At 46.9% G+C, this 17,721-nt stretch overlaps 1 protein-coding gene and 1 long non-coding RNA gene across 25 annotated transcripts in view; one reads left to right on the top strand and one right to left on the bottom strand.

Moving 5' to 3' along the window:
* Zbtb38 (zinc finger and BTB domain containing 38) overlaps positions 1-17,721 on the top strand; it is a 107,035-nt gene that overhangs the window by 35,137 nt on the left and 54,177 nt on the right. For 7 of the 15 annotated variants that reach the window (XR_010053975.1, XR_010053976.1, XR_010053974.1 and 4 more), the window contains one exon: positions 577-680. The exons of 7 other annotated variants lie outside the window; for them this stretch is intronic. The gene's annotated coding sequence lies outside the window, so the exon portion shown is untranslated. Of the gene's footprint in view, positions 1-576; positions 681-4,714; positions 4,849-17,721 lie in introns of those variants that run through there. One more of the 15 variants, XM_063265577.1, reaches the window with a different exon arrangement.
* Positions 1-17,721, bottom strand: part of LOC100909637 (uncharacterized) — a 27,025-nt gene that overhangs the window by 6,558 nt on the left and 2,746 nt on the right. For 3 of the 10 annotated variants that reach the window (XR_010054244.1, XR_010054246.1, XR_010054245.1), the window contains exon 3: positions 1-17,721. This exon is cut by the window's left edge. This is a non-coding gene — a long non-coding RNA (uncharacterized LOC100909637). The other 7 variants (XR_005488402.2, XR_005488400.2, XR_005488401.2 and 4 more) reach the window with 7 other exon arrangements.

The following is a 17,721-nucleotide window of genomic DNA, read 5'->3' as shown; positions in this document are numbered from 1 at the left end:
ACGTTTAATATGCTAGCAGCCCAGGCTGGTTTCGAACTTGCAACTTGCAGCGGTCGGCTGACTTCGAGAATCATAGGCCTTCTACCAGTGTTTTTCCGAGACCAAGCATTCATTAGTAGAATTCCGTTGATGGGTCACTGCTGAAAATTTTTAAAAGATTAGAATATGTAGTACGATAGGAAGGACTAGAAAAAGTAATCGTTGCGAAGTTTAATGGCGCCTTTGGCTTATGTAACATAATTTGTAATAAAATGGGTCACTGTCAAAAAAAGCCTTTAAGACTCCAATTTCATGTTCTGGGATGCAGATTTTTTGCTCAAATCAATCTTTGTGCTGATGTTAACCTGGGTTTGAGTCCCAGCACTCACTCAGTGTGACCTCCAGCAACAGGTTCACAGCTGTAAAATGGGGAACTGTTCCCTACAGCTGAGGGGTGTTACAGAGATTTACCCATCCACTGAGAGCACTCGGTGCAGTCCCCGATTTACCGAAGGCATCTCTCTCATTTACTTCCCGCAATGACTCTTGCGGCTGAAGTCCTGAATCCTGAATCACTGCGTTTTCATCTTTTCTTAGATCTTGCTGTGGAAGACATGGAGGGCCCAGAACCAAGGATTTCCAAGTGATTTCTGCCAAAGCACAGAAGCTAACTCTGTTAAGGCTGGCATGTTCTAACTGAGGTAACTGAGGGGTCTGTCTTTCCTTAGTCTGCGTGAGAAAAGAAATGGCAGTTTCTGAAAGACTCCTCAAGGTGTCTGAATCCTGAGCTCGACCTGGCCAGGTTTGGGTACTACAAAATTTCCATGACTCCCAAGCAGTCTGTTATTAAGGACACGTGGTGTGCCAGGCCTCTGTGCCGAGGGAGAACTAGCAAACAGAGCTTCAAGGCAGCAGGCTTGGCATGTTAGTTCCGCTGGTAGATGTGCTGATGAGAACTTGTGTGTGTGTGTGTGTGTCTTGATAGCTCTGTGGCTTCCTCAAGTCGTAAGGACCCTAAGCAAGATGGAACCCCAGAGCATTCCACTGAGTTTTGTTGTCACTCGCAGTGGGTTGAGGTCAGGGCAGACGGGCCGCCAGCCTCTCTACTTGCTGTAGAGTGTGCAATCATGAAGAGACATTTTCGGTTCTCATGCAGATGTCTGGACAGCCCAGCACTCTAAGGTGGTAACACAGTACAAGGCAGTGACAGAAACAGCTACGGTTTGCCAAACGGTTGTGTGTCTCTATGTGTGGGGCAGTGTGTTAATAATTTACTCCTCTGAGGGCTGGAGGGAGTGGTTAGGAGCACTGACTGCTCTTCTAGAGGTCCTGAGTTCAATTCCCACAACCACATGGTGAGTCACAGCCATCTGTAATGGGATCCGATGCCCTCTTCTGGTGTGTCAGTTTCCTCCTCTACGGTACTCTGAAGAGTCAAGAAAGAGGAGGATTGAAATGTGCAAACCGTGGCAGGTCGTAGAAGGCTTTGTGGCTAGCTCTTCCTTCATGGGCTCAGTCTTTCAGAGTGCTTTGCTAGAGCCACACCGCTCTCAGTTAAATGCATGTCCTCCAGAAGCCTGCAGTCTAAATTCTACCTAAAGTCAAAAGGCAGAGTTGGTGGGCAAGCCCACAGTCACCGCTCTCCCTAACTGCCACCCCAGCAGCCCCGCAGTGCTGCCTGCCACGGGGTCAGGCCACAGCCAGCGACGTTTCCAAGTTCTTGCTTTGCAATTCGAACTTTAATTCTTGTCCACTTCTAACATCTACTAATCGTATAATTTCAGTTGATACACGATCACGAGGCCTCTGGATTCATATATCATGTTATTGGACTTCTCTGAGGTTCTCGGGTATTCAAGATGTTTATGCTTTTATAATTGTATTAGTCATGTCGCGTCTTTAAGGGGGGAATTATTTGTTCAGCTGTCAGCGATTTGCTGTTGGTAATCAACAGAAGGATGCTGGAGACCGACTTACGTCATTTTCGTTTTCAAAATGAAATCTAACTTTAAATTGGCCATTTTTCCATTCCTGTCACTTGCAATTGAGACCTTTTTAAAAAAAAATGTATGTACATAACCCATAGCTGGGGGTGGGAGAGGAAGCAGTTTGACAAGAGAAGTTTTTGATTCAAAGCAATTTCTTAGCTTTTAGTCCAGCTGACTTTGGCCTTCTAAAATAGAGCAGTTGAAGAAACACAAGCACTTCTTCGTGATTTATGGGATGGAAAGCCAAATGGTAAACCTGGGAATTGCGTTAAAGGCTAGAAATCAGATTACGGGACCTGGCTGCCACTTGTTACAACATAAGTCTCATAGGAAAACAAAAGAGACACGGACCTGCACACGGGCTTGGGAACTTTGTGAAGTTCTGTAAATGTTAGGCGGCAAATGTTTATCAAGTGGCCATCACAAGTATGACCCCACTAAAGGGGCTAGAGAATTCAACCGAAAAACAACGGGAACTTCCTCCTCAGACGGTCGATAGAGCTTGAAAAGGCGAACAAGAAACACACACACACACACACACACACACACACACACACACACACACACGCAGAGAGAGAGAGAGAGAGAGAGAGAGGCAGAGAGAGAGAGCCAGAGACAGACAGAGACAGAGAGCAAGAGAGAGAGAGAGAGAGAGAGAGAGAGAGAGACCCCGCCCTCCTGTCCTCCTGTGTGTGTGTGTGTGTGTGTGTGTGTGTGTGTGTCCAGGCAGTAAATGTAAAAAGAAGTCTTTGGTAATTGGAGGAGGCTTTTGCAGTAGGAGTAGAGAAAGACAGAAAGCTCAGCGTGTGATCCATGAAAAGCATCAAGTCCAATTGAGTTAGAACTGGTCTATACAGGCGTCCAGGGTGAAATGGAACTGGAGAATATTTGTTGCTGAACAATAATGGTCTTGAATGCCAACTAGGAAATTGGAATGTGTTAATCAATGGTGTCATTAAGGCTCTCTGAACAAGGAAATGTCATGGCCCTGCCTGAGGAGCCTGTCCGTGTGCATAGCTTAGAGGAGGTTAGGAGGAGAGGCAATAAGAAAGAAGGCTGCGCAGTCCTCTAAGGAAAGGGGCAGGCCCAGAGATGGTGCTCTCACGGGGTAGCAAGTGGGGAAATGAGAAAAATGGCAGGCAGCTGTCTTGCTGGAGAAAGAGTACGGGATGCTGCTAGCATAGCATTCTCAGAGCCCTGGTGCCTTGGGGACCCTGGGGCACTGAGGGTAAAGCACTGAAGCCGCCATCTTTCATCTGGACCCCTTAGGAAGGGGAAGGCCAGATCGGGAGCTATGGGTATACGGAAAAGATGAAGAGGTTTCCCATTAGAGTATAGGAAGAATGTGGTTGAGTATTGAGCCTTTTAAGAAAAGAAATGACCAGGGAGACAGAAAGAACCCTGTAAGGAGAGCAAAAAGCCTCAGAGGAGTATGCTTCCAGAAGCCTCTAGAACAAAGCTTTCCTCTGATAGGAGGGATGGGTCCAAGAACACGAGACTGACAAGGGGTGCATTATGTGTTTGGGGGGCATTTTCCTTTGCAAGGTAATGTGATATGCACAATGAATATTAAGTGGATTCGTTTGCATAAGTTTCTAGCTTGCATAAATCGAGAATAAATCTTGTACAAATCCCTGACCTTAGCATACTCCCAAACACACGTCTCATTACTAAAATTCAGGCTGCTAAATGTGGTTTTGATAGTGGTATTAACATTGTATCAGTGTCAACAACAGATAAATCAGACTCTTTCTTTATTTCTTTTTAATATTTATTTATTATATGTAAGTACACTGTAGCTGTCTTCAGACACACCAGAAGAGGCATCCGATCTCATTACAGATGGTTGTGAGCCACCATGTGGTTGCTAGGATTTGAACTCAGGACCTCTGGAAGAACAGTCAGTGCTCTTAACCACTGAGCCATCTCTCCAGCCCCAGAGAATCTTTCTTCAAAGGATAGATTAAAAACAACCAACCAAACAAACAAAAACCCTTTCTGTTGTTGCAAAAAGTTTCTAAAAGTAACTCAATTCCATTGCCTTTGAGTGTATATCTATTAAATACTGGGTCTATTTTTTGAGCATATGAGCTTGGTACACTGGGATGAGGATGCTAGAGGCAGATAAACCCAGTCTCTCAAACCAGCTGGGCCATTTTCCAGGCTTGTGAAGTGCACAAAGTCCTGCTAAGCTGAGTTTTTCCTTTCTAAGCTCAAATTGGTCTGTTTTGAAACTTTTTTTTTCTTTTTTTCGGAGCTGGGGACTGAACCCAGGGCCTTGCGCTTGCTAGGCAAGCGCTCTACCACTGAGCTAAATCCCCAACCCCTGTTTTGAAACTTTGAGTGATAATTTGATCAGTAGCTACAGTGTGGCAGGCAACTGATAAATGATGCTTCCCTTCCTCTCACAATCTGTCCATTTCTGCTAAGATGCTGCTGCCCGAAGCCTGGTCTCCCAGCCTCATTTTAATGTATTTATTCCAACCATTACACTGTTGTAGCGCGCGCGCGTGTGTGTGTGTGTGTGTGTGTGTGTGTGTGTGTGTGTGTGTGTGTTGAAGTGACCAGGAGTTTAGTATGGGCCAAGGCTTTACCAGGGTGGTCTTAGGAGATGGCTGTAGTAGTTAAAAACACTTGCCATTCTTACAGAGGCCTTCTTCCCAGCATCCAATATGGCACCTCACAATGGGCTGTGCCTCCATTTCCAGGGCTCCGGTGCCCTCCCTGGCCTCCACACGCATGCCAGGTGATCAGGAATGGCATCACCCCACCTTCCATTGCTCCCTGCGGTGTAACCACAGCGGCCTTCACTGCTCTGTGTGTTCGTGTGACCCCACAAGCCTTTCGTCAGCTCTGTCAGGATCGTGATTGGTTCCTGAATGTAAGTGAGGGTTTCCTTTCTTACAAATAGATCTCGCTTTCTGCTGAAACATATATCCCCTGGTCCTGCGGTCCCTGACATGACTCAGCCATTTTCTCCACTGCCTCAGCGCTGAATCACACATCTGTTTGATGGACGTGTCACCGTCACATGCTCTGCGTGCTTGCTGAATCACACCTCCCGTTTGTGTCCCCTTCCTCTGGCATAATGGGGTTTCACCTTTGCTTTCGTGGGAAATGACAGGAGAAGAATCTGCTAACGCGGGTGACTGAGCGGAGTTGTCCCAGGGCTGGGCCTTAGCGCCTGCTACCCTTGGGGCCTGTGCTAACTGGGGTGAAGAAAACAACCCTGACCTTCAATTTCTTTTTTCCTACCAAGGTCCAGTGATTAGGGTGTCTCAGCCCCCTTCACCATGAGTTGACTTTTTGCACAGATGTGCGGTCAGTCACCTGGAAGGACACATCCCTTCCTAAACAGAAATAACTTCGGAGTGAATTCTTACCCTGCTTTGGCCTCCATTTAATTTGTCAGCGTTCGTCCTTTTGGTTTTTTTTTTTTTTTTTTTTTCCTTTTTCTTTTTTTCGGAGCTGGGGACCGAACCCAGGGCCTTGCGCTTCCTAGGCAAGCGTTGGTTTTACATTTTACCAGGAAACTGATTAAAAGGCTTTCTGTTTGTTTTTAAGACTTTTTTCCATTTATTAATTTCTGGCAAAATGCTTTCCACTTCTGTTGAAGAAATACCTGTCGACGTGGTTGTCTTCTTTTATAAATAGGAGTCTTCCTTTTGATCCTAACGGCCGTCTTGCTTTAAAAATAATGTGTTTTTCCCCACGAGGCTCCCTTGCTCGGGAGATAGTAAACGCTCTGGTGGTTACTTACCAGGGTATTCAGCAAAGAAACCCAGTATTGGTGGGAAAAGAAGGTTCTCGGCCAGGAGGGAGAGTGTCTCCAGAAGGTACCCTGCTTGTTTGTAGTGTGCAGGCCCAACCCGGTAGCCATTTTCTGCACTGAGTGTACACAGTGAAGCCCCGCCCATTGTGCAGCCTGTGAGCGTGTTTTCTAAAACGAAAGCACAGGCAGAGACTGGAGCATTCACGTAGCATAACCTGTATTTAGGTTATTTTTAAATAAGTATACTTACAGCACAGTGGTTCTAAACAGCAGACTGTGGGCTTTTGTCGGGGGAGGGGTTTTTTTTTGTTTTGTTTTGTTTTTTTACTTTTTTACCATGTAGATAAACTCTCTCTCGAACATGTGAACGTTTAAATACCCAAATAGTGCCCGAAAAACACATTCTGAGTTTTGTTGTTGTACAGAGATTACCTCTCAGTGTAGCCCAGGCTAGCCTCCAACTCATTTTCCCACCTCAGCCTCCCCAGTGCTGGAGTTACAGGCTTCCAACATCACTTCTGATACATTCTGCTTTAATGAAAGTAATTCCTGAGCGGAATTGGCAAAAACATGCCAAAATGTAGTTCTTTATATTTTTTTCCCACTACCAGCCATTTTTTTTCCTTCTTGTTTTCCTCAGTCTAGACTATTACACATCCATTTGTACGCTGGCCAGAGTTTCTGTGGCCTTTCCATAGTCAAAAAAGCCATGCGCTTGTCTCCTCAGGCCTTCTGGTGTGCTTGTTCAACAACTCTGCAGATTACTCAGGGTTGCCAAGTTCTAGGAGGAAGTGGCTTCCCCAGCCCCAGAGGCCTCAGAGGCCTATGCCACCTTACCTGGCCTCTTTCAGGGATTACTGCTGCTAACGGTGGCTTCACACTGGAAACATAGAGGAGGGATTATGGGAAATGTAGGAGATGGAAATGGATGACTAGGGGAAGTACAAACATCTAAGGCTTGGTCCCGAACCGATGATTCTGCACCTTGACATCCTGTGTCTAGAACTCTGTGGGAAATCATAGCAGATGTGAGGTTGTCAGTTGAAGGTAGAGAGGTGAGAGCAGACTCAGGCAAAAGCACCAGAGTTGTCTCCCAGGAATTCCTGATGTACAGTGACCACTTGGACTATTCTCCAGACCAAGAGGGTCAGCTCTGTGTCTCCATGACACCTCTAGAGAAGAAAGGAGCAGGTTTGCTTTGTGTCTTGGTAGATGTGTCTTCTTGTGCTGTCGCGTTGTCTTGAAGCTCTGACTGCCAGGCTTCTCTGGCTGTCATTTTGTCCTTGTCATATTAGGGAGGGCACAGCGAAGCAGTGGGATGATGTCAACTCAGAGTCCTCTAACACAGTTAGAGCTAAATAAAGTCCTGGGTGTTACCCAGCCATTACCGTCCCCTGTCACAGCACCTGCTCAAGGTGAAGATGGGCCTCTTCCTTTTAAAGGCAGGATGTGGTGATCTGATGGTTCAGTCAGCTCCTGAAGCATTGGGAAACCCCATCCTGAAAACACACAGACAGACGGAAGGGAAGAATTTGTGCTCTGCCTCCAGGATTCATGTTAGGAGTTTCCCTATAGGAGCAAATAGGCTGGAGAACGAGTGCCTCCCAGATACTGTGCACGTGAGGGCGTCATGGAAACCTTGGGTACTGACATGGCATGATTTCAATTTTAGGACGGTACGTCACTGGACAGATGAAATTTTAGAAACAGTAAAATTTGTAGTGACATTTTAGAATTTTGGTTTCTTAAAAAAAAAAACCACCAAAAATATTATAAGAATGTGCTTTTGTTTTAATCCCAGGTGTGGGGATGTGGCAGCTGACCATGATTTACCTCATGCTCTAGCAAAGGCATGGTTTTGCCAGCTGCAGATAGTTTCTGTGACTGTGTGGTGTTTGGAATTCTGGGGACTTTTCAGAGGGTATATAAATGTGAGGGCCCCAAGAGGCAGGGTTGGTGGTCACTTAGGGGGCCTGTGTGTGGTTTGTTAGTAGCCATGGTCAAAGAAGAAACAAATAGAAAGACATTAGATTTGGGGATCTCTTGCCCTTCTGTCCTTGTTTCTCTCCTATCTGTGTTTGGGGGTCAGGACCAGGGGAGGGGGAGGGGAGGGAAGAAGAAAAAGCTACAAGACCAGCTACAAAAATTGAAGTACCTTAAACTTACATTTTCTAGATTAAGGTCTAAAACTCAAGTCTGTACAAGTTCAGGTAGGTAATATGAGCATTAAACACAGGCTAATAACAAGAGGATAGAAGTAGTTCTAATACAGCATGCCTTTTATTTAAGATTTATTTTGCTTCTTAAGTATCTGAATGTGGACGGGAGGTGTGTGTGAGCGCAGGTACCCACTTGGATTGGAGGAGTCTAATCCTCTGGAGCTACAGTTATAGGAGGTCGTGAGCCACCAGAGGTTGTGCTAGCAACCAAGCTTGGGCCCTTCTCCAGCTCTCCAGCCACAAGACTTTCGAAGACCACTGTGGATGCTTAGAGACTTACTGTACACAGGCCGCTGTCAGTTGTGGATTATGCTATATACAGTCTGAGTCCGCCCATCAGGATCACCACAGTGGCAGCCCGTACAGTCTTTTCCTATAGAGTCCTGGGCCCAAGCCGAGGAAAGGTAATAACCGCTGACCTTCCCTTCTCTATGTCACTGCATAGATCACCCCCTTCATATATATAGCTATGCCCATTTCATGTGAGCAAAATCGTAAGGTCTGTAACAGAAAGCGACCTATGGTTGTGCTCTCTGGAGAGGTATCAGGTACACATGGCAACATGTGTCAGGCTGCCCAGTACTGGGTAAAACTGGAGGAAGCCATCAGCAGAAGTCCTTCCTTATCTGGTCTGTCACTCCAAAGGCAGCAGGATGGAGCCAAGCATCAGGTGGCAGGTACCAACAAAGAAGGACAGCAGGCAGCCCCCTACCCCCGACAGGTGTGACTTAAGGTGTTGACTTAGCAAGGATGCTCACTGCGCTGTCAAGCAGCGGCTTTCTGAGTTGTCTGGGATTGTGGGCATGGCTCTCTCCCCTTCTATGAGTGTCACCGTGGAGGATGAAATGCTCTCCCTTCTCAGCATCTTTTAGAGACTCCTCGCTCTTGGTTGTGTGTGCAGCACTCAGCACAGGGCCTCACACGCAGAAATGCTCGACAGATGTTAGCTTTTGAGATTCCTGGCTTCGCCATGCTCTCCTCATAGCTGTTACCCCTTCAGCAGGGGCAGGGCACCTTAGCTTCCGTAGACGCCACGTAACCCACCTGTGAAGGTGAACAGCCAGCATCTATTAGACCTGAATGGAGACGGAACACACACGTAAGGCAGTGCTGTAGAATTCATTCAGTTTCCCTCACCCTCTTTCACTACAGTTGTCAGTCTTGTTTTGAAACTCTTGAGCACTTAAGGCCTGTTTCTGCCATTACATAAATAAGGCTGTAGGGTTTGGTGTCATGCGGGGTCACTAGGAGGGAGCCAGGATGCAGTTGTTCCAAGGATTTGCTCCAAGGAGTGTTGACAGATGAGAAGCCATCAGAGTGCTGTGGGGAAGTCCTGCTTGATCCTTGGACTGGCAGTGGGGACCTAACCTGAGATCTTGCCTCCCCTGCCACCTCAGTCCTGCTATGTGGAAGAATGCACCTAGGATTTCCCTGACTCGTGTGAGTTTGTCCTTTGGGGAACGTTGCTATACACGTAGCGAAACACAGAGACAAACTTATGCAGACGAGTTTGCCAGCTTGCTAACTGGAACATGTTTTAAGGCCGGTCTCCGAGGGTGTGGGCTGGATTCTGTTTAGAAAGAAACGCATTTGGGGTTGGGGATTTAGCTCAGTGGTAGAGCGCTTGCCTAGCAAGCGCAAGGCCCTGGGTTCGGTCCCCAGCTCCGGAAAAAAAAAAAGAAAAAAAGAAAAAAAAAACGCATGCTGGAGTAACAGACCTCAATGAGGTCTCTTCAGACTCAAATTCTGAAGACTGTTAAAATAGTTTGTAAGAAGAGAAATTTCTGTCTGAAGGCACAGAAAACCTTACTGTGTGTCTGGGAAGTAGAAGGATTACAGCAGGGGGAGTGTGTCACTATACAAATAATGGGAGAACTGCTCCCAGTGAAGGTGTCCAGGATGGCAGTAGGTGGTGGGAAGGGACTTGGAGCTAACGCCAGTGTTGGGGACTAGCAGGACGGCCGACTGATCCTAAAGAAACAACTTAGAAATAATTCTGCCATGGTGGCTTGTCCAAACTTTAAGTAAAGGATAGGGGTAAGAACATGTCACTGTATTTTAGAGAGGAAATCAGAGCTTCATAGCAAATTAATCCAATTCGGAAAATGGACTAAGTCTTTTCAGCCCTTCAAAGTGCTTGCCTCTGTTTAGAAGGTGGCATAGTCATTTTAACTCTATTAACTTGTGGGTGTTTGTCTCCTAACATGTAGTACTCTCAGGTGGCCTTTCCCCTGATTCTTAGCCCCGTGGAGTCTCCCAGTACCAGGGAGTGCTTGGGAGTGCCACTGTGTATATAAATGGTCTTTGCAATGGTCCTATTCTTCCTTCTCTGTCAGCTGCCAGGGAACTCTGCTTGCAGTGTCTGGATCCATGCTCTCCTCCCATTCATCTATGAGTTATCGCCATGATGGTTTTACTGGGCTGACTGATGAGGCCTCCCTAAAGGTATGCCTACGACTCAGAACCTGCAAGTGGGGTCTCCATTTGGAAAAATGATCTCATAGATTATCATCATGGTGGAATGAGGTTGTCCAAGATGACCCAGCCACCACACCTTCCCATTCTTCTTAAGGATGAGAAGAGAAAGATAAAAGTGAGAGTCCTGTAGTCATAAGCCAGAGCTAAAGCAGCAAGGAAGGACTCTGCACATGCCCTGTGATCAGAGAGAGCCTGGACCTGTAAACACCTGCTGGGCTTCTGTCCTGTGTTGTAGGGAATAAATCTGTCAAGTGTGTTGATTGTTACAGCACCCTTAGGAAACTAGTTTAGTGCCCCAAACCACCTTTGATCTAAAAACACCTGGGCACTTGTTAAACTCAGACTTATTCTGGGCTATTCCAGTTCAGGGCGACAGCTAGAAACATTTTTATTAAGGGTTCTGGTGGTAGTTGTGGTAGCTTGCCTGTTCCTCTCAGGCTCCTTGAGCCTGTTGTTTTCATTCAGTTGGACAAAATGCATGATCTCACTTGCAGCCCCCGACCCCACGTCAGTGCCCTGTACAGCTTCCTCCAGTGGCCAAGAGCCACCTGCCTTCCCAAGGCTACTTAGAGGGACCCAGGCTTCATTATCCTCTTCCCACGCTAGATCTTGGATTCCTACCTGTTAATGGCTAGGCAGCCATCCTTTTCTCTCTCCTTTAATGTCTCATCGGGAGATTCTCCCACCCATATGACTTGGAAGCCTTGTTCTTCTTTCCACCATGTAGTTAGGGCTAAGGACATTGGGACTAGAGGAAAAGTCCAGGTCCTCATGGTGTGTCACTCCTGTCTGGGGCCCTGCCATTCTCTACCTTTGCATCTCCCATCAGGCCCTGGGAAGCAGCCATCCCTCTGCCTATCCTTCTCCCGATGTGCCACTCCATTTCCTGGCTCTGGAGTTGACTGCTATGTCCCCTCCTGGGTCCCCAGGACTCAGCTCCTTCCCCTTTCCCCAACTTTCCCCACACTAAGCTTAAAGCTCCCTCTTCCTCAGGCCCGGGACCAGATATAGGAGCTTCTGCTAGCCCATTTATGAAGTGGAAATTTCTGGTTTCTTTGGAAATTCAGTTGTGTCATATGATATTTCTGTGGAAGCTGTCTTGTGAAAGGACATGTGATGTTTTGCCGGAGCAGACGCTTGAGAGGGAGTGTGATGTTTGGAAGAGTGCGGGTAGGGCCCTCCAGACAGCGAAAGGTCCCTCTTGCATTGTGACACTGTGTGACACTTCACTGGTCTTTGTTGGCCATGCAACGCTTTGCTAGGCTTCACTTCATAGAGAGAACCATGCCAGAGACTTGCTCATGGTATTCCAGCTGATTCTGGTCTCTTCCACTCAGGCAGGCAGAGCCTCATAGTTCTTGCTGGATCGTACCACTGCCATCGACTGGTGTTTGGTGTTAACTGTCGGGCTAGACTGCTGGTATTCTGACAAGATTGGATCTAAACAGGCCCACAACCTCCTTGTCCTATTAACCATCTTTCTCGAACCCTACTGTTGGTCCGTGGACTAGAAGAGACGTTAAAGCAGTCAAGAACCGTAAATAAGTAGCTGTGGAAGATCTAAGCCTACCTTATCTGTTCTGTGAGACAGCACCTCCAGGAGGAGTGAGAGTGAAGAAGGGAAGGAGTCCAAAAGGTCAACAGGAAAATAGTTCTGTTTCTTTAAGTCAGTATTGGCTCAGACACTTTTAGTAAAATAAAAATCTAAGTAATTTTAGGGGATGTATTTAAAATACATAAGTCATATGTCATACCACTGACTGAACATTTTCTTGCCAAGATCTATTTTTTAACATAATTACCACAATCATCTTGGACATTGCTGTCATTTTACAGAACATATTAAACAAAACGCAATGATCAGGTAATGAAGGACAGCAAAGCAGATAAGGAAAACACCACATGCTCTGTAGCATGGTGATTACATGCAGGCTGGCCAGCGGAAACACACAGAAGTCCAGAAGTCAAACACAAAAGGAGATGGGGGGTTAGTGTTACTAACATTGAGATCACACACACACACACACACACACACACACACACACACACACACACACGTTTTTGAAACCCAGGGCCACACAACCAAGATTAGACTCCATCCTTGCTATATGCTATCTGGTGTTAGGGCTCCAGCCTAACTCTCCTGAGCCTCAGCGTCTTTTGGAATCACTCCAAAGCTGCATGGGCACCATGAAGGAGAGTGAGTTTGTGTGTATGAGAGTGTTTGTGAATGAGATAGGGCCAAGCAGGGTGGATTACAGCCGGGTGCTCTTTCCTTTGTTCTGTGTTGGAGTCCACAAAGTCGGCCTTTGGAAGGAGTCAGGATGGGGAAGGAGGCATTCTGCTTGGTAAGCGGATATAGGAGCTGAGACAATTACAGGCTGTCTGAATTCCATAGCTAGGCAGAGCACAGGAATGCTGGGATCACAAGGCGCTGGGATTGGGTTTGAGAGAATGGAGGCGAAAGGAAATTTTAGTCCAGTATTTGTTGAAACAGAGAGCACAGAGAATGTTGCCTGATATGGCTTTGCACCATGTCCCCTATAAAGATCAGCTGAAGCCTGGAGCCAGGTCACTAGCGCCAGGAATTGTGAGATCTTGTTCTCTCTTTCGGAGGCCGTTCCTTGCAGCTCTGAAGCTTTCTGGATCTGAAGTTAAGAACCCACTTACCCCATGTTCTTAGTGCCTTGACTGTGCACTGGGGTCCAGAGTCGCATGCTGGTGGTGTAGCTTTGGTGATCCTCTTTCAAAAGGAGACTAAGACTTTATCATTCCTATTTTGAAAGATGGAAAAATTCTGAAATGATTCAGGTACGTGCAAGAACATTTCCCCTCACGCCTTTTAGTCAGCACCATCCATAGCGGAAGCAGGAAGCAGCGTAGCACATTTAAGGAACGTCAGTGTCTTTTCAGATGCCATTAGTGCTTTCAACATATCAGCAGGTAGAATGGGATCGGACCAAAGGAACACATTTAAAGAGAGTAAAAATAAACATGGAATTTTGAGTTTTGACTGCAAATTCAGTCCTGGATGTTTGGAAATCGGAGATGGCAGAAAACAAGGAAAGAGAAGCCCACATGCCTTCCTCTAAAAGTGCATAATCGAAGTAAAGCAGACAACTGTGCTTGTGTTTCTTGGCTGCTCCTGCATGCTTAGCTCCTGTCTGACCCAGCACTCCGGAAGCAGCCCCAGCTCCCTTTCACAGGCTGAAGCAGGCTTAGTGATGTCAGGCAGTCTCCAAGGTCAGAGGGTACAGTTCTGGCACAGTGGTTTATGGAGCCTGGTGCCGGAAGGCCTGTGAAACCAGGAGTCTGGAGACCTGTTTCCCTCGGCTTCTCCATAACATTCTCTTTACAAGGGGATGGCTGAAGGAATTAGATTCCAGTCAGGAAAGGAAAGACCTCAAAAGGCCGTAGTGGGACAGGGGTTGCACTTGGGGGTCCCTTGGGGTGAAGGCCTCTCTGGATAATGGTTTCACACAGAATGGGGCAGCCTCAGAACCAGCTCTGGAATCTGTGGCACCTGAAGAATGAGCCCCAGCGGACTCCTCTGTGCTTTCGAGTGTCTAAGTAAAACTGTTCTGTCTTGTTGAAGCTTTTTTTAAATTTTTTTTTTTTGCAAATTTATCCTTCTGGTTTTGAGAGACATTTTGGTGGGAGTGGATTTGCCAGCTTGGTGAGGGTTTCTTTGGGGACGTTACATCATCTTCTAGGCATTGCACTGTGAACCGGAAGTGGGCTTTAGTTATCATCTGCAAACCAACCCAAGTCACAGCCCTGACAAAGCTTCCACCAGGGAAAGGCCCAAGGAACTACCGAACTACGTTAGTGACATTGTCAGACAGCAAGTAAGTTAGCAGACTAGTACATATACTGTAGATCTATAGAATACAGTATACATGCTGTATATATTGTAAACTAAATTGTAGCCAAACAGCTATGATCTTAGGTTCCTGTATTTAAGCAAGAACTAGCTAGGAGGTCCCAAGACCGCACTCTTAAAAATCCCTCCTGCATGCAGACGGAGGAGCGGAGATGGTCTGCAGAGAGTAGAAAGCTAGGTAGTTAAGATAAGACACAGCGCAGGGGAAGGGAAATAAATATAGAAGCCCAAAACAGGTACTATTGGTCTTGTGAATGTTTATTCCCAAATCTATAGCAGGTTTGCATGAGCAAGCTTTCTCACGGAAGAGGGGAAATGCAGGTCACAGAAACGCACTGGCCATATAAGCAGTCTCGTTTGGCCTGCTTCCTACCAGCCAATAAGTAGTTACCTTAAAAGGCTCCTGTTAAACTGCTAATGCCCTTTTGCACCGGCCTAGAAGAAGCATGAGCAGTGCCCACGTTCTGCTACCAGTGCTGTTTGCCCTCTGAAGAGGGCATCAAGAGTTTTCAGTAATAGCAGAACCAGGACGACCTTACACCAAGGTCAGAGTCCCCAGGGTCAGCCGGCCTCACCCTAACTTCTCCTTCGGTAGAACCATATCTCATGAGTGGACTACTTCTAGGCACTGAGGTGCACTGTGATCTTATAGATCAGTGACCTTCACCCCCAACGCTTCCTTCTCTATTACCCCATCTTGTGATAGCCCCTGTGTTAGATGCAATAGGCCATGGGTGGTCAGCCTTGAAACAAAAGTAGATAAAATAAAAATAAAAGCTAAAGTGATATTCAACTGCTGTATATTACTTTCTGGTTTGTGTACTTTAAGAAAACGAATTAAAGTGTTATAGGAAATACTGAGTTCCCTTGAATGTTCCCACCCGGGGCACCTGTGAAACATATGGTACCTTTGAGCATATAAGAGAAACGGTCCCTTTCTAATGGGGTACAGGTCACCTGAGGCACGTAGCTGAGCGAGCAGAACATGGGTTCCCAGCTACCACTGGTTGTAAACTATACCTAGGGCACAGTCTAGTAGCCTGGTAACCCTGCCTCAGTCTAGGATACAGTTTGTAAAGCATGCAGTGGAAAGAAGGCCGATACCACACAAGCCTCGGGGACCTCAGTTCCCACTGCACAAGACAAGGAAGTTTAAGTTCTTTCTTTTCTGAGATTCACTTATTTTATGAGTATGCATGTTTGCCTACATGCATTCACATGTGCCACATACATGCCTGTGTCTACACTGGTCAGAAGAGCAGGGCAGATGCCCAGAACTGAAGCTGTAGATGGTTGTGAGCTGGGAATAAAGGTACGTCCTCTACAGAAGAAGCAAGTGCTCCTAACTGCGGAGTCATCTCTCCAGCCTCAAACCTAAGTTCTCATTCTGTCTTCATGTCCCTGAACTTGAAGTGAAAATCTCAGTTTTTGCGTCAGTCTGTGATTTAAATCCCAGATCAGCCTAAATGATGTCATCCAAGCTCCACAGCCTCTCCAAGTCACTCTTACCGCTGTAAAGTGTGGTCACCATTGGGACCAGCGAGGTGGCACAGCAGGTAAAAGTGCTGGCTACACAAATCTCATACCTGAGTTCAAGCCCCCAAACCCCATTAAAAGCTGAATGCAGTGGCACACATCTGTCACAGTGAGGTGAGGGTGGGGACAGGAGAACTGCCCAGAAGCCAGTGTGCCGGGCACTGGCATGCACAGGCATCCATAGTCCTATAACCCAGAAGTAGGTCACAGGCCCAGCACCGGCTCCAGGTGAGCTACTCCTCAGTCAGGAAGGCAGGAACTGTGGTCAGAAGCCATTAAAAGTGATTGCAGGGAGCTGTGTGAGTGCCAGAGGGAGGAGGCCACTCGGAAACTCACACAGCCCTTTACATACCTTTGCATACCCCTAACATCAGCTTACACATATGCGGGGCCAACTTTACATTTTTAGTGCTAAGGAAATTCTTGAAACCTTTGGGATTTGAGTCTTACTTTGTGGCTCCGTCTGGCCTGGACCTCATAGAGATCTTCCTGCCTCTGCTTCCTGGGTGCTGAAATTAAAGGTGTGCAGTGCCATACCTAGCCTGGAAATTTTAAAACTGTTGCCAATTCGTTCTAGGTATGTGAGAGAAAGGCCTAGGCCATGGGCTTTAAGCAAAATGTTACCATAGACTTGAAGGACTGTTTTTTCCTTGCCTTCCTTCGAGTCAAAGAAGTGGTAGTGTTAGCTGGGGACAGAAACAGCCATGGTTGCCAGCCAATGGGCTGTGGGGAAGTAATCGGATCCTGTGGGCTCTGACCTCCCCAGTGGCTTACTCCACAGATGACTCCATATTCATATTATGAATCCATAATTTGATGGCATTGCTGGGAGTGTGTGGGAACAAGGAGATGGGACAAGTTCAAGGTCACCCTGCTCATGCCCAGCACTGTTCACTCATTCTGCTCCTGGGCTGCCATGTGGTGAGCAGCCTTTCTCCTCTGTGCTCTTCCTCCGTGATGTCTCCCTCACCCAACATGAACAGACATGAAACTGTGCGCCAAAACAAATCCTCTCTAAAAACTAACACAGTATCATGTTCATCATTACAAACATGGGTGTTTTTGACCTGTGTGGGCAGAATATCTTTGTGGATGATGGATAGCCCTGGCTTGTCCTATGCAGCCAGCTCACATGGTGTACCCTGGCAGGCAGATCCCCCAAAATGGTCATTTGTCGGAGTGGTTTTCTTTTTCCCTTTTCAAGTCAGGCAGCCTTGCCTTTCTCGAACTTGCGTGTTTCCCCCCCCCCCAGAAGCACAGTAGGAGACAGCAGAGATGTCCATGCTGCCAGTTCTGTGCCCTTAAATCTGGGAACAGCACCAGGTATCTTTGCGTAGTGCTGGTGCCATAATAAAGAAAACAATAGTGGCAATTACAGAACTGAACAGTCTGGGAAACTGGTAAATAGTCTTGGCCCTCCTAGAATCTTTACTCTGTAGTAAGGCATACACTGCTAAGTAACTTTTAACCAGCAGTATACTGAACACGGTGGGGGAGGGGGGGCTGCATGCCAAGAGTGTAGCAGTTGAGTGGTTTGTGAGAAGAGGGAGGAAGTGTCAGAGACCAGGAGTCTGGGCTAGAAGGTATTCCAGGCTCTAGAAGCAACACATGAAAGAGACATGTTAGAGTAGCAGAAAAGGGGATTGGATAGAAGGGACCTCATAAACCTTTGTAAGGATATTCGCATCCAGATACAAGATTCTAACTCCTCACTGGCCAAGAGAATCTTCCATGTCTCATGAAGGAGGTTCACGCTGGAAGCTGTTCTCCCTGTCCAGAATCTCTCCCTCCAGCATCTTCTGAGGCTTCCCACAGTTGATCTCATGCTGCAGCCTGGCTAGAACCTGAGTCCTCTTCTTCACTGGC

Source organism: Rattus norvegicus, chromosome 8 (assembly GCF_036323735.1).
Source record: "Rattus norvegicus strain BN/NHsdMcwi chromosome 8, GRCr8, whole genome shotgun sequence".
Classification (NCBI taxonomy): domain Eukaryota; kingdom Metazoa; phylum Chordata; class Mammalia; order Rodentia; family Muridae; genus Rattus; species Rattus norvegicus.
This window is presented reverse-complemented; position numbering and strand designations above follow the sequence as displayed.